We start from the raw sequence: 22,269 nt of genomic DNA, 5'->3' as shown, positions 1-22,269 counted from the left end.
ATGCACACAAAAGTTGCTCTCACGTGCACATTCCTTGTCCAATCTCACTGAAATTCAATAGAGGTGATGAGGCTTCCATTCTGAACCAATGGATATGACAATCTTGGACGAGCTCCATAGCGCCACCTAGATATTGACAAATACATTTTATGTCACATTCTGACCTATCTTTTCTCTGTGCTTTGTCCGACATTCATAAAATTACAACAGGAGATACTCATAAGGGTCTTCTCTCATCGTCTAAAGTTTCATGGGTGTACACCTGACGGTGCCTGCGCAAGCCACCACCAAACAGGAAGTGGTTGATTGCGTTGCAGTCAGATAATTAAAAATTCATAAAAAATCAGCCGTTTGTATCACGAGGCTGAGATGTCAGAATGAGAGGCCTCTTACATATCTCCAACTTACATACACAGCACTTGCATGGGTGAACAAAAAACGGCTCAATAGCGCCACCTACCATGTTTGTTTTTGAGAGCCCCGCCATGTTCTTTAACATACAAGCTTGATTTTTACAGGACATGTTCATCAGATGGAAACCTACAAAAAAGTCTCTTGGGACCAAGCTGTCAGTCGCACAGGAAGTCTGCTATATTGATGTCAATATGTCAGTTTTGCTCTATTTTGGTCCTTTGCAGGCCTCGTTCTAGAACGAACTCCTCCTAGAGATTTTTGAACAATGACTCCAAACTTTGGTTTTGTAAACTAAACACATGTCCGATCTTAAATTGCGAAGCTTTTAAGTTTTTACGGTTGTTTGTGACCGTGGCGGCGCGTCAAAATTTGAGGTCGTTTCGAAATCACGCCATGAAAAGAAAAATGGCCATTACTCAGCCATAAATAATCTAATCTGATCCAAATTTGTTGTGCATGATTGTAGTCTGACTTTGAACACATCTGCAGTGGAAAAATCCGAAACAGGTGTAGCGCCACCTGTTGGCAACAGGAAATGACATGTTTTACTTGGAGCATCACTGCTCCAAGTAGGATGAGCAAACACACCTCAAAATGACGTCCACCTGTTGAAAAACCATTGAAGTTTACTCTGATGAAAAACAAATCTTTCAACGCGGGGGTGTGGTCGTGACAGAGCGGCGAAGTTGGGTATCTCGCCATGCACAAATGTTGCTCTCACGTTCACATTCCTTGTCTGATCTCACTGAAATTAAATAGATTTGATGAAACTTCCATTCTGAACCCATGGATATGACAATTTTGGACGAGCTATATATGTTCATAAATGATCATGAAGCATGATCATATAATCAAGCTTCATAGGAAATCAGCCGTTTGTCTCAGGAAGCTGAGATTTCAGAATTAGATGCGTCTTACAAAGCTCCACGTTTGAAAAGCAGCACTATACGTACGAGAAACATTTAACCACCTTAATCACCCTATTGTGCTGAAAGCAAATTTTTGGACATTTTGACTCAAGCAAATATTTTTATCATAACTTCTGTTTAGTTTATCAGCACCAAAATAAAAAATATTTACATTTATAAAATGAACTGGTCAACTCTAGGATTTTATTTATTCAATCTTACATCCTCAAGCTTTTCATCAGTCTCCCCTGCTGCAGGAGTGGAGTTAGCCCCCCACCCCACCCCCCGGCTGTGTGCTCACATGTAAATTAGCCAGGAGTGGCAGACAGAAAGTAGAACAGTTAGAAAGCCTAGTTCAACACTAAAATACAGCAATTTCCTTTGTTTTGTTTGTCTTTTATACATCCTTAGCACTAATCATTGCTTTTTTATTCATCCAGAAAACAATTAACTTTATATTTTATCTTTTTTTTTTTTTACAAACAAAATATATGAATGTGCTCCAAAACAAAACCCAGTCTCAGTACACTCCTACAGATGTAACATCAGACAGTAAATGTCTCTTTTATGCTTTTTTAATCAATGCTGCAACTTCTTTTCATTTCCTTTCAATACATCCAAAGAAATTAAACTACAATGACAACAAACACAACATATAGCAAATGTCTCTAAGAAGATTGCATATATACAATATGCACCACCTTTAAACACCAAATAAATAACAAATCTTTCTAATACAATCACAAAAAATGGAACACAAAATGTAAAACCCAAATCAGAAATTGCAATTTTAAAAAGATACATTTTTCAGCAGCTTTTCAAAATCAATCACATATTTTACTCTTCTATGGATGAAACAAAGAAGTCCAGAATAATGTAGCCACTTCTCCAAAGTCTCTGTCACCTTCAGTTTTACACAAAGTCTGTGAAAATCCACCATACATTGGTCACATGTATTCAGAGACCTGCTAAAAGTCCACAATTGTAAAAGCTCTTTTATATAGACAACTGTTTGTTTGCTTGGAGCTCTAAATATAAAAAAATGCTTTTCTATCACCTAGACACAGATGGAGAACCATATCAACTGGATTAGTAACAGGGAAACATGTTTAGGTTTAAACTTACATCAATAGACAACATGAAGCTGTTCATCACATTTTTGACCTAAACATGTAAACACATCCTTGGCTCTGCGGTTAGGAAATGGTATTTGGGAATCTCTTCATACCAGGAGCCAGCCTGAACATTGGAACATCGCCACAGTGCCCATCCAGACTGGGACAGCAACGGGGTCCACTTCACAGCCGTGAGGCTGCTGTGTTTAACTCCAGCTGTCCCAGCAAGGGAGACAACTGCAGCAACATCCACTGACCAAGCTGGCAAGCCCTGGCAGAAAAGATCCCCACAAGAAAAACACTGGCTCAGGCAGGCTGGTCAATAAAAAAATATAGTTTTACCAATGTCTTGCAGCTCGCAGATCAAGTGGTTTAGTTTTCCAGTAATGTCAGTCAAGAATACAAGTTCAGATTCACCATATTCAGCAGATATCTCCACCAATAGCACCTTAAAAATCCTGTTCTGTTTTGCTTTGCAGCTGAGGTTTTTTATGATTTTCACAATAGGAGTCATTATATGTCCAGAGCCAATCACTTCTGCACATAAGGCCTACTGGTGAAAGAAGCAGCAGTAATGCAGACATTTTGGAAAGTCTTGGTCAGCTTTACAGTGAGTGATGAAACCTGTTTGTCTATTGATCATAGCAGGAGCCCCGTCTGCAGGTATGGCTACCAGCTTTTCTAATGGTACCTTTTTCTGCACAAAAACTCCTTCACCGTGTTATACATTTCAACTCCTCTTGTAGTTGTCTGTTAGGGCAGATGTGTCAGGAGTTCTTCTCTTGTGGAAACCAAAAGCTATGCTGTACTGTTGCCGTCCACAGACTCATCACACTGGACGTTAAACCACATGCACTTTGCAAGATCCCGGTCCAGCTAATTGGCCAAGTTATCAGACATAACTGACACTCATCTAGACATTGTAGTGAAAATTGAATGAGTTCTATTGTTCTCATCCTTAGGGACAGTGATAGCAATTATCATCATTGCTTGTTTCTTAATCTGATAAAAACCTTCTTCTACTTGATGAGAAAATGAGCAGGTCTAAACGAGGCTTAGATTTAAGAATTTTTTTCATGCTATATGCAAAAGTCTTTGTCCTTTAAGGCAACAGATTATAGTCCCCCCCCCCCCCCCCCACAGGCTGCTGTCATATTAACATTAGCTTGGAGCTCCAGAATGGACAAGAAAAAACGACGAGAATGGCTCGAACAGGGCGTTGCTCACGGGGCGGTCGCTCGTGCCAGGCGGTGGCACGTGCTCGGGCCCGCTAAATGCTACTTGTAGCTTTAATTATTATTATTATTATTCTTCCGACTTTTCCGTCGCCTTTTTGAGGCCTTTAACATACCCCAAAACTCACCAAATTTTGTATACACATCAGGAGTCGCGAAAAATTTCATATTTTATAGGAGAACGGCATAGGTAAACAAAAATGGCTCGATAGCGCCACCTGCAAAATTTGTTTTCGCGAGCACCTCCATATGCTTTATAGTACAAACCTGATTTTAACAGGGCATGTTCATCGGATAGAAACCTACAAAAAAGTCTCTTGGGACCAAGCTGTCAGTCGCACAGGAAGTCTGATATTTTGATGACAATATGTCATTTTTGCTGTATTTTGGTCATTTGCAGGCCTCGCTCTAGAACGAACTCCTCCTAGAGATTTGAGAGTAATGACTCCAAACTTTGGTTTTGTAAACTAGACACATGTCCGATGTTAAATTGCAAAGCTTTTAAGTTTTTATGGATGTTTGTGACCATGGCGGCGCGTCAAAATTGGAGGTCGTTTCGAAAACACGCCATGAAAAGAAAAATGGCCATTACTCAGCCATGCATAATCCAATCTGATCCAAAATTGATGTGCATGATTGTAGTCTGACTCTGAACACATCTGCAGTGAAAAAATCTGGAAAAAGTGTAGCGCCACCTGCTGGCAAGAGGAAATGACATGTTTTACTTGGAGCATCACTGCTCCGAGTAGGATGAGCCGACACACCTGAAAATGACGTCCACCTGTTGAAAAGCCATTGAAGTTTACTCTGACAAAAAACCATAACTTTCAATGCGGGGGTGTGGTCGTGACAGAGCGGCAAAGTTGGGCATCTCGCTATGCACACAAAAGTTGCTCTCACGTGCACATTCCTTGTCCAATCTCACTGAAATTCAATGGATATGATGAAGCTTCTATTCTGAACCCATGGATATGACAATCTTGGACGAGCTCTATAGCGCCACCTAGTTATTGCATTGGGCACATTCTGCCCTGTATTTTCTCTTTGCTTTGTCCGATGTGCATGAAATTAAAACTGGAGATACTCAGAAGGGTCCTCTCTCATCATGTAAAGTTTCATGGGTGTACACCTGACGGTGCCTGCGTAACAGGAAGTGGTCGATTATGTGCACCCAAATAATAGAAATTTATTATAAATCAGCCGTTTGTCTCAGGAAGCTGAGATTTCAGAATTAGATGCCTTTAATAACCTCCAGCTTTGATATGTAACACTATAGGGTCTACGAGAAACTTCATCACTTGATTTTTTTAATGAAATTTTGGACTGAACAAAGATTTTTAGCATAAATTCTGTTTAGGTTATCAGCACCAAGAATTCAACTTTCATAGGCATTTATGTGCTACTGCTTCCTAAAAAAATTCAGAATGATTGAAGTTACAGGTGACATCTTAGAGAGCATTACATCCAAAAAGGTCCGAAAACGTCTTTTTAGGCAAAACTGCAAACACCTATTTTTTTGCATAACTTATCTTTCAAATATCAGCACAAAAAAATTAAAAACGGTAGGGATCTGTGTTTGCTGCCTTCCATATTTTTTTCAGACTTAAAAGTGTAACAGATGATTTATAAAAAATCCTTTTCATCCAAAAACCTGTGTTAAATCTGTCTAGACTCCAAACAAACATTTTTTTTATGGTAACTTATGTTTCAACAATCGACACCAATTTTCACAGACCTAAAGCTGAACATGTCCCATAGCTCCCTGAATATTTTCATAGATATAAAATGAACTGGTCATTCTAACATCTGGCATTCTAACATCTAACATCTTACATGTCAAAGCCTCTCTCAGCCTGGCTCTGCTGAAGGAGTCGTGTTACAACCCCGCCCCCTCCTGCTGGGACCCCTGCTATGTAAATTAGCAAGCAGTGAACAGAGAGATGAGTAGTAAGAATGGCCATTACTCAGGCATGCATAATCCAAAGACAGCCAGTTAAACACTGAAAGACATATTTTTTCGGTATGTCTTTCATACATCTTTGGTATTAAAAACTCTCCAAGATGAATGTGCCTGACTCCACCTGCAGGTGGATCACAGACTTCCTGACGGACAGACAGCAGTATGTGAGGCTGGGGAAGCTCGTCTCAGATACTCGGACCACAAGCACCCGATCCCCCCAGGGCTGTGTCCTTTCACCCCTGTTACTCTCCCTGTACACAAACAGCTGCACAGCTGGTCACCTTTCTGTCAAACTCCTGAAGTTTCCTGGCAGAAAAGATCCCCTCAAGAAACACTGCAGGCTGTTCCATAAATAAAATATAGTTTTGCCATTGCCTTGCAGCTCGAAGTTCAAGTGATTTAGTTTTTCAGTAATTTCATTCAAAAATGCAAGTTCAGATTCACCAAATTCAAATTCACCATATTCAGCAGACATCTCCTCCAATAGCACCTTGAAAATCCTGTGCTGTTTTGCTTTGCCGCTGAGGTGTTGATTTTCACAATAGGAGTCATCATGTGTCCAGAGCCAATCACTTGTGCACATAAGGCCTGCTGGTGAATGAAGCAGCAGTAATGCAGACATTTTGGAAAGTCTGGGTCAGCTTTACAGTGAGTGATGAAACCTGTTTGTCTATTGATCATAGCAGGAGCCCCGTCTGCAGTCACTGCTACCAGCTTTACTAATGGTACTTTTTCTGCACAAAAACTCCTTCACCGTGTTATACATTTCAACTCCTCTTTTAATTGTCTGTAAGGGCAGTTGTGTTTTGAAAAATTTTTTAGACTTCTTTATATTTATAGATATGAAGATTTCTCAACTTAAATAAAGCAGCCGATTGAACTTCTAAGAAAAGTCCACCAGAGAGAGTCAAAGGGATTACAATTCGGCCTCTAGGTAGCAGGTGACCGTTAAGTATTTATGCTGTAAAAGATTTTGTTGTTCTTTGACAAAGTTCACATGCAGCAGGCTTCCCCCACCAGCAAAGCATCATGGGAAGTATGACGTCACAACCCCTGAATAGCAAACGTTTCTTGTGAGATGTATCTAACAGAATCACCCACAAAACATTTTTTTGAACACAGACATAACACAAAGAAGACAACACACCACCACTTTGGGATTGGAATGTAATTTTATTAGATTTTAACCCTTGGGATCAAACTAAAAACGGAGCTGTCTGATTGGTCCATGGGAGAACTCATGCCAATGGGGCACAAACCCAACAGCTACAATGTTCCCTAACGGACTAATGATCAATAAAATAATTACTATAAAATGTTCTACACATACATACGGAACTAAACGAAGTAGAACTTCTATTATTTCATGAAAGCAATAACATGTAATCAATCTACTTCATCAAATACGAACGATAAAATGCATGATGGGAAAAACCACAAGTCAAGCAGCTGGTCAAGCCATTGAAGGCAGGGCATTTTCGTCTGAGTACTCCCTCTGCTCGACCCCTGCTGGACGACTGGAGAATCACACCCCACAGAGAATTTCGCTGAAGCTTGCCGAATTTGAGCAAATCAGTTCTTTTCAGAACTTTCTCATTTCCTCTGCACTTCGATCTTCGACGCTCCTGACCAGCAAGGAAGACTACAGGACCCCCAGTGAGAAGAACTCGACCTTGCCAGACGCACTGCGCCGAGGACGCCTTCAATTTGACTCGAGGTTTGTCACGACCATTATGAATTTTCCCGCGACTTGTAAACGAACCATTACTTTAATCGACCATCGACACTTTTTTACATCGCCACAACGACTACTCACCTTCTGATTATCAATTTTATTGAATAAAAAACCGTAAAAGTTGCTTAAAATTGATTAGACGAACGCAAATAATTTGACCTTTTACTTCGTTGAACCGGAAGTGATGGCGGGCATTTTGTTTCGAACGTAATTTTAAAAAGACTTTTCAAAGCAAACCAACCGACGAATTTTCTTTTTAAACGGACACAAATGTACAAAATGACATGTAGAATCGATACTGGTCGACAAACAACAAGTTTCTATCAGTTTCAGAGATCGTTTTTTTTTGTAGTCTATCCACCATCTTTGTAGTTCTCAATTAAATATTCGAATGTAGTTTTTACGGTTTTTAAACCACATTAACCAGTGAAACTCCTTTCTAATTGATCAAATACATAGCAGTTCACATATAATACATTTTGAACGCGTGCCGACCCGTGAGTATTTCCACTGAAGATCAGTTCCAACCTATTTTGTACTTTTTAGGTTTTAAGTTAAATTTTCAGTGTTTAATAATTTCATAGGACACATGTTAAATTTATTTGTGTATAAATGTTTTCATATAATCTATAAGTGTGGCAGCCAGTATGAATATATTTGCAGGAACACACACAGATTTTAAAATGGCTGCTTGGCCTCCTGTTCGCTTTAGGATTGATAACGTTATTATTAGTTTATAAATGTTTTTATGGTCTTGGGCCTTCATATTTGTCTGATATGATTTTAATGTATGATCCCCTGTGGACCCTGAGGTCCTCTGATACAGGCCTTTTGGTTATCCCAAAAGTTAAAACACACGGCAAGGCCTCATTCAGTTTTAATGGACCTCCTCTATGGATTAGCCTCCCAGAGAGCATCTACCATTTCATGTCTATTAAAGTTTGTTTATGTATTTATTTTTGTTTGAATTAAATGTTTTTCCTTTTACATTTTTATTTGTAACTCCAGAGTTTTCCTCTGAGGGATCTTCCACACCAGTGACTAAACCTTTGTCTGGACAACAGAGAGAGGAGCTGTTTGCTGTTTTTTCCAGAGAACGTTGTGTTTTGTAAGCCATTAAAGAGTTTGGTAAAGGTAAGTTAAATTTGCAGTGTTTAATAATCTATTATAGCAGTGATCCCCAACCTTGTTTCAATAAACTTGATTGCACATTTTTTAAGTTAACGGACAGGTCTTTGAGATGTTGGTGGAGGATTACTGTAGCAACGCCACGCAGAAGGAGGAACAGATGTGTGACATCACACATCCCAGCTTTAATTTAGACACCCATGGATAGAACATTGCATGGCTCTCATCATCCTCCCCCCTTCTGCCACTCATGGTGCAAAAAAGAAAAATGTAGCTATTTTTTTCTGGAAGTAGAAGGCTCCTCTTCTGTCTCCTGGCTGGGCCTTTTCACCTATGCAAAAAAAACTTTCCAAAGACGTTTGTTTTTTACTCATTTTGCTAGCTCCTGGGTTTTATTTTAGCGATAACTTATCACGTGACTGAGAGGAGCACCTTGGTCTGTGTTACTATGGAAGCGATTCTGTAGCATTAATAAAAAGCAAAGTCAAAACCAGAAATGCCTTTTAATTTTCAAGATGAAGCTGCATTTTTTGACTCAAAAATAAAATGAAAAAGCCATCCACCAAAATGCTTTTTCATTTCCTTCTTCAACACTGATTATTCTGTCACTTAATTAAAATTAAAATGAAAATGGTATTTGACATTTCATTTTCAAGACGTTCCATGGTAAATGTGTAGCATAATTCATTTAGAAATGTCTAATTTGACATTTAAAATGGATTAATAGAAATGCTTTTTATTTTCAAAGTGAAGCTGCATTTTTTGACTCAAAATTAAAAAGAAAAAGCAATACTTCAAAATGCTTTATCATTTTATACTGCAACACAGCTTTTTTGTCACTTAATTAAAATGATAAAGAAAATGGTATTTGACATTTCATTTAAAAAAAGGTGCATGGTAAATGTGTAGCATAATTCATTTAGAAATGTCTAATTTGACAATAAAAATGGTTTAACAGAAATGCTTTTTAATTTTCAAAATGTAGCTGCATCAAATAGCTCAAAATTCAAATATAATTCAAATATAATAGCAATATTTCAAAATGCTTTTTCATTTTATACTTCAAACCGCTTATTCTGTGTCATAATTAAAATGAAAATGCAAAGAGGGGATTGCATTTGCATTTTAACATCCACCCTGCAAAACTTGGAGCAATATTCATTTCTTAAAAGCATTAGCAGAGGGGAGGCGGGGCGATGACGTCACTGCTTTCTCCGTGTGTCCGCCTGCTGAAAGACACACGCACCAGGAGCAGACTGTTAGTGGCAGAGAAGAGGGTTTTGTGATGGTTGTGAACTTCTGATGAGTTTGCACAGCTTCTCAGGACTAACTAGCAGCATGTCCGTCTTCTGCGGTCCTCCTCCTGACGCACGCAGACAAGCTTTTTATCTTCGGACCGCCAGCTGCCTTTTCATAGCGGAGCGCGAAGCTCCGATCGCTGAAGGCGGAAATGCTGCTACGATGATCCGAGAAACCATCATATGAATTTGTGTTTCCAGTGGTGTCCAGAACAAAATAAAAACTGATGTAATTCTCACATATTTACAAATTTATTTGCAGCTAAATTTGCTGTTTGACAGCTGGAGCTCCATCAACAGACAGATTTCTCCATGCTAAACGGTTGCTGGTTGGACCAAAAACACTCACTCAGCGTGAAGCTGCAGGAGACTATCTTCATAATGTGCTTTTATTACTGTTATGATTATTATTAAAGGCCTGCTCTGCTTGATCATATGTTTGTAAATCCGTGCGGTCAGACGACGCTGAAGAAGTTGGGTTGGGATTCACAGCTTCTGATTCAAGAGGGAGCTAAAGGAACATTCTGCTGCATTTCTCGCATTAAGATCCAGGAATCCAGGTTTGAGCAGGCCAGGTCCAGCGGTTTGTGAACAGGACCCAGTTTTAGGTGATCTTAATGCGAACACAGACACACCAGGTCTCTCAGCGACAGCGGCCGTACACACGGAGAAAGCAGTGACGTCATCGCCCCACCCCCCCTCTGCTAATGTGTTTAAGAAATGAATATTGCTCCAAGTTTTGCAGGGTGGATGTTAAAATGCAATCCCCTCTTTGCATTTTCGTTTTAATTATGACACAGAATAGGCGGATTGAAGTATAAAATGAAAAAGCATTTTGAAATATTGCTTTTATATTTGAATTTTGAGCTACATTTTCAAAATTAAAAAGCATTTCTGTTAATCCATTTTAATTGTCAAATTAGACATTTCTAAATGAATTTTGCTAGACATTTACCGTGGACCTTTTTTAAAATGAAATGTCAAACACCATTTTCTTTATCATTTTGATTAAGTGACAGAATAAGCTGTGTTGAGGAAGGAAATAAAGCATTTTGAAGTATTGCTTTTTCTTTTTAATTTTGAGTCAAAAAATGCAGCTTCATTTTGAAAATCAGAAAAGCATTTCTATTAATCCATTTTAAAGGTCAAATTAAACATTTCTAAATGAATTATGCTACACATTTACCAGAGAACGACTTGAAAATGAAATGTCAAATACCATTTTCATTTTAATTAAGTGACAGAATAAGCTTTGAGGAAGGAAAAGAAAGCATTTTGGGGGATTGTTTTTTCATTTTATTTTTGAGTCAACAAAATGCAGCTTCTTTTTGAAAATGAAAAAGCATTTCTGGTTTTAACTTTGCTTTTTATTAATGCTACTGAATCGCTTCCATACATTACTGGTGACATAGACGGGTGTGACAGTCACACAGAGAATCGGGCATCTTTTCAAAATAAAACATCTTTCAGATTCAGATATAAATAAACCGGAAGTAAAGTAAGTTATTTATTATTTGCGGCCCGGGGGTTGGGGACCACTGTATTATAGGACACATGTTACATTTATTTGTGTATAACTATTTTCCAATAGTCTGAATATTTAATTTTATGTTTTTGATTATTTGTCTGTGTGGTATAAATGTATTGCTTTATGTATACATAATAGAAATGAGAATTTTATTTTAATGGTGGTTTCATTTTTTTATTTTTTTTTTAGATGCCACGAAAGAAGGGATTTAATATGCGTCGCACCAAAGTGTGTAAGGTTCAGGAAGAAGGTAAAACTTCTGGTTGTGTTTGTCTGGAGCAAATACAGAGGCCTTTGATTTCTGGAATGAAAGTAAGATTGACAAATTCAAGTGATAGTACAACATCGCTTACATGTTGTGTTGTGGCTGCAATCAACCATGTTGTTGCTCCAGTGTGTACATGGAGGGACGCTGATGTTGATAATATTAGAAATGAAGGTGTGCAGTTGGTTTGTTCATTTAATGGAAGTGATGGATGTGTGAACAATTCCGAAAAGTTATTCAAGGTTTCTGAAAAGCTCAGTGTGTTTGGAAGAATTTGGGATGTTGCTATCAATGAGCCTGTGTATTCTGGTGATTCAAAGAGTGAAGATTTTTCACTGTTGTATGAAATGATGCAGGAGCGACTGATGGAGGAAGATCTGTGTTTGTTGGATTTGCAGGGTTTCGTTTGTGCTGTCATTCATCACAAAGAGTATTTTGTTGTGGTTGATTGTGGTGCACGAGATTCATCTGGAATGTTTTCTAATATTGGAACATCTGTGGCTGTCTTCAACAGTTGCTTTAATGACTTGATGTTGCACATTTGGAACTTGAAAAAGTCTTTGAATGCAGAATGGTTTGGCATTAGTTCAATGTTTGTGAAAGAAGCTTCTTGGGACGGGTGTAATAATACATTTGGTTTGGGAGCAGAGGATGCACGTGTGAATCAGTCAGTTTTGGGCAAAAGACAGACTGGTTTTATAAAAGAACATGTTCAGGAGTTAAATGACAAAATTGTGGTTGGCGATAAATGTAAAGTGTTAATGGAATGCAAAAATACATTGAAAATTGGAAAAAAGGGCAGTAATTTAAAAAAAAAATCATCTTCAGTGATTTTAAATGAAAACAATTGTAACAGATTTGACACAGAACGTTGTGTAAGGGGATCTTTTCATCAAGGAGATCGGCAGCTTCAAAACAGAGGTGTGCAGTGCATGGCAATAGCCCTGGTGAGTATGGCTAAACACACGCATCGTAGTGTTTTTGAGTGGGAGGCAACAGACTTGGACCATGTTGTGTTTCTTGGTGATCAGCTTTACTCCTCGGTGTGTGAAAACAAAATCATCCCTGGAAATTTGAAGTTTTTGTCAGTACCTGATTTGCCCATGGATTCTGAAATTGATGGTAAATTATTTAAGTTTGAGTATGGTGAATACGTTTCTGGGATTGTTAATGTGAGTAATGGTAAATTTGTTGACAGTGGTGAAGTGATAACTCTTAAAAAGGGACTGGAGCACATGCTTGTCAAGTATAAAACATGTTTTTTGACCATAGGCAGTAGTACTTGTGCTGTTATTTCAGAAAACGGCCATTATGCTGTGGTGGATTCACATGCACGCAGTGGTACTGGAATGGCAGATGTAAATGGAAGAAGTATTATCATGTACCTTCCTAGTCTTAATGATTTATACAATTATATTTGTTGCCTGAGTATTTCACTTGCAGGGAAAGAAATGGCTTTTGAAATTGCATCCGTTGCTGTTACTGACAATGATCATAGTGAGAAAAATAAACAAAGTGTGCTTGAGAAGGATTGTAAAACTGGATTAAATACTGGGTCACAGTTTGGTTTCGGGTGCAGTTTAGATGTTCAAACTGGTCCCTTACCGTTGCATGAAAGTAACAGAAAGCGTAAGCTTTCTACTGTGCAACGTGAATCAAAGAAGACAAAATGGTATGATGCTAATGAAGCTAGTTTGGATGTTGAGTTTCTTGATGTTTCATCAAAGAAACTTGAGTTTTACCCTGTTGATTTTGATGTTACACAAGCATTGTGTAAACAACTGAATGTGCATTGTGAAAACACTGCTTGTTCTAACCCTCTAGAGGTTGATATGTTGGGAATTCCATGTCAAACTGATCATATAGTAGCCGATGGCAATTGTTTTTTTAGGGCTGTGTCCAAAGTTATTAGTGGTACAGAGAAAAATCACATAAAGTTAAGACGTGCAGTTGTCACACATTTACAAAAGAATGTTGGAAATTATAGTTCTCTTTTGAGATCTGAAAATATGTCTGTGGATGAATATCTCAATGTTTCTAGAATGAGATTTTCTGGTAGTTGGGCTACAGAGGTTGAAATTCAAGCTACAGCTGACTACTTGGGTGTGAGTGTGTATACATTTCACAATGAACGTTGGTTGAAATATGCCTGTCAACGTAAGGCCATATCTAAACAAGGCATATATTTGCAAAATATAAATGAGTGTCATTATGAAGTTGTAACTTGCGTTGAAATGTTTCAGCAGCAGCGTTGTTTTGGGTTGTGTAAATCTATGGAAAAAAATAATTTGGGTCATAATATGAGGCAACGCAAAAGAGACTCAGAAATGCTGTCAGAAGGAGATTGCAAGAGTGTTAAACATGGCAGGTCTGAAGTTGGTGATTGTAATGAAGTTTTGTTTAGTGCATTGGTTAACAATGATCACCAAAACAGTGAAATTTATCAAAGTAACAATTTAGTTGAAAATGCTTTCAGTTTTTATCCATTGTCGTTTGAGAGTACAGTTTTGTTGTCAAAACATATTGATTTAGATTTTGTGAAGCAGTATGAAGACATTCCAACTAATAATGTAACGCTTGGTTCTATTTGTAAGACAGAGGTCACATTAAATGATGGCAATAGTTTTTTTCGTGCTATTTCTCGAGTCATTAGTGGATCTGAAAATTGTCATAGAAGAGTTCGACTGGCTGTTGTTAAGTTTATGCTAAAGAACAGTGACATTCATATGAAGTTGCTGGAGAAAGGATATGCCACAGTGTCTGAGTACATTCAAAAGTCACGTATGAAATATGTTGGCAGTTTTGTATGTGAGATTGACATTCAAGCTACTTCAAATGTTTTGGGAGTAGAAATTTTTGTACACAATGGTAGCATATGGAGAAAGTATAACCCTGTAAATAAAATACTTGGAAATCAAGCAATTTATTTGCGAGAATGTGGTGAGAAATATTACGAGGTTGTTGTTTGTGTTCATTGTAGTGGTAAAATTGGGTGTGCCAATTGGTGTAAAAGCAATAGTATTTGTTCTGAGAAACCACTGTTAAGATGTCGTTCTTTTCAACCACATAATGTTAGTTGTGATTCAGTTGGTGAATCTTCCTTTTCAAAGTATCTAAAAAAAAGGAGATCTTTTTACCACAAAATGCAATATCAAACAAGTGAACTGCATAAACAGAAGAAAAAAGATATGAGTAAAAGGAAATATGCATCTGATTCTTTGCGTAGATCCAGAGCATTAGAATTGAGTAAAAATAAATATAGGGAAAATGCTATGCATAAAATGTGGGTTAAAGAACGTAGTTCTGCAAAATACAGAACTGATGATTTACACAGACATCGTGTTAAAAATGGGAGTAAAAGCAAGTATAAATTTGATTTGTTACACAAACATAATGTTAAGGAAATGAGTAAAAGAAAATATCAGATTAATGTTACTCATAGAGAAAATGTTAAAGCACTGAGTTCTAGAAAATATCAGAGTAATGTTACTCATAGAGAAAATGTTAAAGCACTGAGTTCTAGAAAATATCAGAGTAATGTTACTCATAGAGAAAATGTTAAAGCACTGAGTTCTAGAAAATATCAGAGTAATGTTACTCATAGAGAAAATGTTAAAGCACTGAGTTCTAGAAAATATCAGAGTAATGTTACTCATAGAGAAAATGTTAAAGCACTGAGTTCTAGAAAATATCAGAGTAATGTTACTCATAGAGAAAATGTTAAAGCACTGAGTTCTAGAAAATATCGTCAAGATCCTCACTTTAGGAAAAGTGTGTTGGATGGGATGAAATTGAAGCGACAATTGAATAAAAAACAGTTGGAAGAGTTTGATGTTGTTATGAAACAATTTTTGGATAAAGTTAAAGATGGACCTGGGTTTGTTTGTTGTGTATGTCATAGGTTGTTATTTGAACATCAAGTATTACATTGTAAAAAAGAGTTGTACAGTAATGCAGGACTTGGACTTATCGCTGATCAATGTATCACTTCTGGTTATTTGCATATCTGCAATGCAAACTGCTCAAAAAATTGTGAATGGATGAAAACATCAAGAAGCAAATTGTGGATTTGTTACACGTGTCATGCTAAAATCAAGAAAGGTAAAGTACCAGCTGAAAGTGTTAAAAATAACTTAGAACTTGAACCTATACCAGCGGAATTGGCATGTTTAAATCAATTAGAACAACATCTAATAGCGTTACATATTCCATTTATGAAACTGTTAGCATTGCCCAAAGGTGGACAGAATGGCGTGCATGGACCTATTACTTGTGTTCCTGCAAATACTGAACAAACAACTTATTTGTTACCACGCATGTCTATTGAGGGTTCTCTTGTGCCTGTGAAATTAAAACGGAAGCTTACTTATAAAGGACATTATGAATATCAGTATGTTGATACGGAACGTGTTAAGCAGGCTTTACAGTTTTTACAAACCCATAATTATTATTATAACAACGTGAAATTTAATAATGATTGGATTAATGGTTTTTGTAAAGAAACATCTGATGTGGTAGAAAAAGATGTTGAATGCACTGCAAATGTTGACGATTCAAATGTTTTAGGAGATGAACTTCTGCATGATAGACAGCAGCATTGCATGTTCCAGGACACTTGTCTAATGCCAGTAGACATTGGTCAAGAGGCTTTGGATCAATATTTTGATCACATTTTGAATGTAGCTCCCGCTGAAGGCAATAGTCCGGTGAAGTTGTTGTCCGATATTACAAATGAGGCTAAGTGTTTTCCTGTGTTGTTTCCTAAGGGTGGACCAACATATCATGATGGAAGACAACATCCTTTAACTCTATCACGATATTTTAACAACAGGATTCTTAATGCTGATTGTCGTTTTGCACAAAATGTGGAATATATTTTTTTTGCCCAATATATGACAGAATTAGAAAAGGTCGTTTCAAATGTTTCGATTGCAGTAAGAAAAGGTAAGTATAATTTTAAAAATAAACGAGTAGTTACTGGAGAGTTGTTGAAAAGTGATGATTCTATTAAAAGGATGTTGGAATTTGATGATGGGTACCGATTTTTAAAACCAATTAGAGGTACGCCAGCTTTTTGGCAGGCGGCCCAGAAAGACCTCATGGCTTGTGTGAGGCAGCTTGGAATCCCCACATGGTTCTGTTCATTTTCTTCAGCTGATATGCGTTGGAAGAATTTACTTTCCTGCATTCTGAAGCACGAAGGTAGAACTGAAACTGTGGAGCAGTTGGAATGGGCAGACAGATGTGAGCTTTTGCGTCGTAATCCTGTCACTGCTGCTCGGATGTTTGATTTTCGTTGGCATTGTTTTCTGAAAGAGGTTCTTATGTCGCCTGCATGTCCTATAGGAAAAATTAAGGATTATTTTTATAGGGTGGAGTTTCAGCAACGAGGCTCACCACATCTTCATTGCCTGTTTTGGATAGAGGATGCACCTGTAATTGACAGAAATACAGATGCTGAAGTGATTGCATTTATTGATCGTTATGTGACTTGTGAGTTACCATCAAATATTGACTTACTGGAAATTGTAACATCTGTGCAAAAACACTCTGAAACACATGCGAAAACATGTAAAAAAAAAGGAACTGTGTGTCGTTTTAATTTTCCTAGACCACCTTCTGCGCGTACATTCATATCACGTAGCACAAGTGCTGAAGAGACACAGTTTTGTCAATGTGTGTTATCACAGAAAGAGTCTTGCAACTGTAAAGAAAATGCACAGACACCGCAATTGAAGAAAAAAGAGGCTTCTGCATTGATTGCACACATTAAAGCTGCTCTCTCAACTGATGGGCCAACTTATGACAATGTTGAGGATTTGTTTGAATCTGTTGGGTTAAACCAAAGCACATTTGAAACTGCATATAACTGTTGTGCTCGGAAAACCCATGTTGTGCTGAAACGTCAACTTAAAGAAGTTTGGATTAATCAATATAGCAAGCCACTGTTAAAATGCTGGAATGCTAATATGGATATACAGTTTGTTGTCGACGCATACGCATGTGTTGTGTACATCATTTCTTACATCTCTAAATCAGAGAAGGAAATGGGTTTATTATTGCAGTGTGCACAAAAGGAAGCATGCAGGGATGGAAATGCTTCTGCCAAAGAGAGTCTAAAAACATTAGGCAGTACATATTTGCACAACAGAGATGTATCTGCTCAAGAAAGTGTTTATAGACTGACAAATGCACATTTGAAAGAGTGCTCTCGGAAAGTTGTGTTTCTTCCTGTTGGTGAAAATACTGTTAAAATGAGTTTACCGTTAAAAGTACTTAAAGAAAAAGCATCAAAGCATTCTGTTAGCACAGATGATATGTGGATGACAAGCATTGTGGATAGATATAAGAACAGACCTAAGAGTGATGATTTTCCTTCAATGTGTTTAGCAGTATTTGCTTCCGAATTTCGTGTGTTGTCAAAAAATGAAAGTGCTGCTAAGCGAATAAAGTTGAACAACAACACTGGATATGTTGTAAAAAGAACCCGCACACAACCTGCTGTTGTACGTTACGTTAAGTTCTCTGAAACAAAACAGCCTGAATTGTTTTATCAAAGCAATCTGCAGTTGTTTTTGCCATACTACAGCGATAGCCAGCTGAAACCTCAAGGTTTTGAAACGTATCAAGACTTTTTTCATAAGGGCACGATAAGACTTGGTAATTCAGGTCTGCAGTTGGTAAAGTCCGTGGTAACATTAAACAGAAGTAAATTTGAAATTGATGGTGATAAATTGGTTAATGCTCAGCAAGGGATAGATAATGCTGGTGTAGTTGAAGATGCCTGGTGTGAATTATGCCCTGAGCAAGAATTGGAAAGACTTGAGTGTCAAGAGTTGTTGCAGAACCAAAAAAGTGTCGATGATGAACAGGAATTTGATATTCCTGATTTAAGAGTTTCTGCTCAACATAGCCATTTCTTTCAACTGAATAACACAAAAATGCCTCGTAGTGATGGCTTGGCTTTAATTCGCTCTTTAAATGAAATTCAGATGGATATTTTTTACCAAGTGAGAAAATGGTGTGTGGAAAAGGTTTTGGGAAAAAAGCCAGAACCATTCCACCTGTTCATAACAGGAGGTGCAGGGACTGGTAAAACTCACCTAATTAAAGCAATAAAATATGAATCAAATAGACTATTGTCTCCTCTTTGTCGTCATGTAGATGACATCTGTGTTTTGTTGACGGCTCCCACAGGAATTGCTGCGTTTAATGTACAAGCAAGTACTATACACAACACTTTTTGTATTGGTAAAGATGTCCGCTTACCTTACACACCACTGGGTGAGGAAAAATTAAATTCTTTACGTGCCATTTACAGCAGTTTACAGATTTTGATAATTGATGAAATATCCATGGTAGATCATAATTTATTAGCATATATTCATGGGCGTCTGAGGCAAATAAAGCAAACTGGTAACTCTGCATTGTTTGGAAATGTTTGTATTATTGCAGTTGGGGATTTCTTTCAATTACCTCCAGTGAGAGGAAAACCATTGTATGTAGAAAATGTGGGTATGGATCTTTGGTGTGGTGTGTTTGAAATTGTTTGCCTAGAAACCATTGTACGCCAAAAAGATCAGGAATTTGCCAAATTACTCGGCAGAGTTAGGACACGATGCAAAGGTACTGAAATGTTAAAAAGTGATATCCAACAATTGAAGTCACGTGAAACGGGAGAAGGCAGCTCTGCTTTACATATTTTCCCAACTAATGGTCAAGTAAATCAACATAATTTAACCCATCTACACTCATCCTGTCCAGAGTATGTAACTATTAAAGCTCAAGATTATGTAAATTGTAAGGAAACAGGTAGACAAGTGTTACTAAGTGGTAATCATTCAAATGCTAACAATACTTGTCTAGCAGAAAGACTTCTTTTGGGGAAGAATGCACGTGTCATGCTCTGTAAAAATGTTGATGTGGCAGATGGTCTTGTCAATGGTGCATGTGGAATTGTGACTGATATTGTCTATAGAAACTCTGACTTTCCACAAATTGTTTTTGTGAATTTTGATAATAAAGACATTGGAAGACAACGGAAGAAACAGTATGAAAATCATCCAGGGCTTGTCTCAGGTTCTGTAGCCATTGTTCCAGAAGAGGAACGAGTCACAGGAAGAGGTGGTCTGAGACGTCAGTTTCCTCTAAAACTTGCTTGGGCTTGTACTGTTCATAAAGTTCAGGGTCTTACCATTGATAATGTTGTTGTGTCTTTGAAAAAAACTTTTGCTCCTGGGCAGGCTTATGTTGCATTAAGCCGCGTAACAAGTTTGTCTGGTTTAATTATTCAAGATTTTAAGGAACAGGCCATTTACTGTAACAAAACAGTTTCTGAATATGTGGCAAACATGCCTCAATATCTGATAAATAAAGAAAATCTCACTTCTAGTTCATGTGAATTCAGCATTTTCCTCATGAATGTGCAAAATTTACAGTGGCATGTAAAGGACTTAGCTTTGTGCACAAAACAGTTACATGTTAACTGCATAGCTGTAACTGAAACATGGCTTCCAAATGCACCTTTAACTGATGCATTGAACATCAGTGGGTATAATTTTTATAGTATGCCACGCTCACTGTCTTATAGTGGAGTAGATCCTAGACTGAATGTGATTAAAGGCTTAAAACATGGTGGTGTTGGAATGTACACCGTTGAAAATATCCTGTTTGAACATGTAGAGATACAAAATGTAGATATTGAATGTTTAGTGCACAGATTTATTACATCAAACATAGTCGTGGCAGTTCTGTATCGTCCACCATCATATGCCATTTCATTATTTAGAGAGAACCTTAAGAAATTAGTTGATCTTTTGGAGCCCCTGGGTGATACCATTGCTATAATGGGTGATTTTAATGAAAACTTAGTAAACTCTAAGACAATAACTGATTTCATGGCACATAAAGGTTTCATTCAACTGGTTTCTGAAAACACAACGTTAAAAAATACGATAATCGATCATGTGTACTTAAAAACAACAAACTATAAAGTCGAATGTACAGTTGTACAAACATACTTTAGTGATCATGATGGGGTTCTTTGTCGTTTTACACATGTAAGTGACTGTTGATGATTGTGGCAAAGGAGAAAGGGAGAGATGGCGACATCTTTATCTCTTTTAAGTCACAAATGTCTGACTTAATATAAAACGTCAAATGTTGAACTCAATACATGCTGGTGTCAGTTGTTGTGGCGAAGGAGAAAGGGAGAGATGGCGACATCTTTATCTCTTTTAAGTCACAAACGTCTGACTTAATATAAAACGTCAAATGTTTAACCAAATACATGCTGGTGTCAGTTGTTGTGGCGAAGGAGACGGGGAGAGATGGTGACATCTTTATCTCTGTTAAGTCACAACGTCTGACTTAAATTAAAACGTCAAATGTTTAACCAAATACATGCTGGTGTCAGTTGTTGTGGCGAAGGAGACGGGGAGAGATGGCGACATCTTTATCTCTTTTAAGTCACAAACGTCTGACTTAATATAAAACGTCAAATGTTGAACTCAATACATGCTGGTGTCAGTTGTTGTGGCGAAGGAGAAGGGGAGAGATGGCGACATCTTTATCTCTTTTAAGTCACAAACGTCTGACTTGATATAAAACGTCAAATGTTTAACCAAATACATGCTGGTGTCAGTTGTTGTGGCGAAGGAGACGGGGAGAGATGGTGACATCTTTATCTCTGTTGAGTCACAACGTCTGACTTAAATTAAAACGTCAAATGTTTAACTAAATACATGCTGGTGTCAGTTGTTGTGGCGAAGGAGACGGGGAGAGATGGTGACATCTTTATCTCTGTTAAGTCACAATCCTCTGACTTTATGGAAATATGGTTTCTTTTCCTGCATCATGAATACATATAAGGCATTACAAATTTACATTTTTTTCTGTAGTTAGCAATTGAGTAAAGAATCAAAATCCTTTTTTTGCATATTTCTAAATTTCAAACCATCTGATTTACAAACATATTACAAGTACTCAAAAAGTACTTCAGAAAGTAATTGAAATTTATGTATCTATTGCATTCCTATGGCCTAGTTATTCATGATGCAGGTTTTGCTTTCCTTGCCATGTGACTTCAAAAAAGCAAAAGACATTGGTAATGGTACTCCCAGTTACTGGGATGGGGTTCGATTCCCTACAATGTCCGTGTTCTGAGGTCACATAAACATTTTTTTAATGTCAGTGAATATATGTCTTCATGAATTAACTTTTTTAATCAGAGAAATTTCTATAAATCTCGCCATAGGAGAATCCCCACCGCACCCACCCAGACTAGAACATCAACGGGGTCCACTTCACAGCCGTGAGGCTGCAAAGTTAAACTCCAGCTTCCCCAGAAAGGGCAACAACCACAGACCAAGCCGACAAGCCCTGGCAGAAAAAATCCGCACAAGAAACACTGCAGTCTGTTCCAAAAAAATATATAGTTTTGCCATTGCCTTGCAGATCACAGTAAAAGTGATTTAGTTTTCCAGTAATGTCAGTCAAAACTGCAAGTTCAAATTTACCATATTCTTATTCATACTCACCATATTCAGCAGACATCTCTAATAGCACCTTGAAAATCCTGTGCTGTTTTGCTTTGCAGCTGAGGTTTTTTATGATTTTCACAATAGGAGTCATTATGTGTCCAGAGCCAATCACTTCTGCACATAAGGCCTGCTGGTGAATGAA

The 22,269-nt window shown here is 37.6% G+C and overlaps 1 protein-coding gene and 1 long non-coding RNA gene across 10 annotated transcripts in view; one reads left to right on the top strand and one right to left on the bottom strand.

The window, feature by feature from the left end:
* Positions 1-22,269, bottom strand: part of LOC105356097 (contactin-associated protein-like 4) — a 258,282-nt gene that overhangs the window by 74,310 nt on the left and 161,703 nt on the right. The window lies entirely within an intron of this gene.
* Positions 1,444-21,873, top strand: LOC144986621 (uncharacterized). Its single transcript, XR_013650453.1, has 2 exons — positions 1,444-7,349; positions 8,376-21,873. It is a non-coding gene; the product is annotated as an uncharacterized LOC144986621 (long non-coding RNA).

This window comes from Oryzias latipes, chromosome 17, assembly GCF_053564925.1.
Source record: "Oryzias latipes strain Hd-rR chromosome 17, Olatipes_Hd-rR_3.1".
NCBI lineage: Eukaryota > Metazoa > Chordata > Actinopteri > Beloniformes > Adrianichthyidae > Oryzias > Oryzias latipes.
The sequence above is the reverse complement of the archived record's forward strand: the minus strand, read 5'-3'. Positions and strand labels throughout refer to the sequence as shown.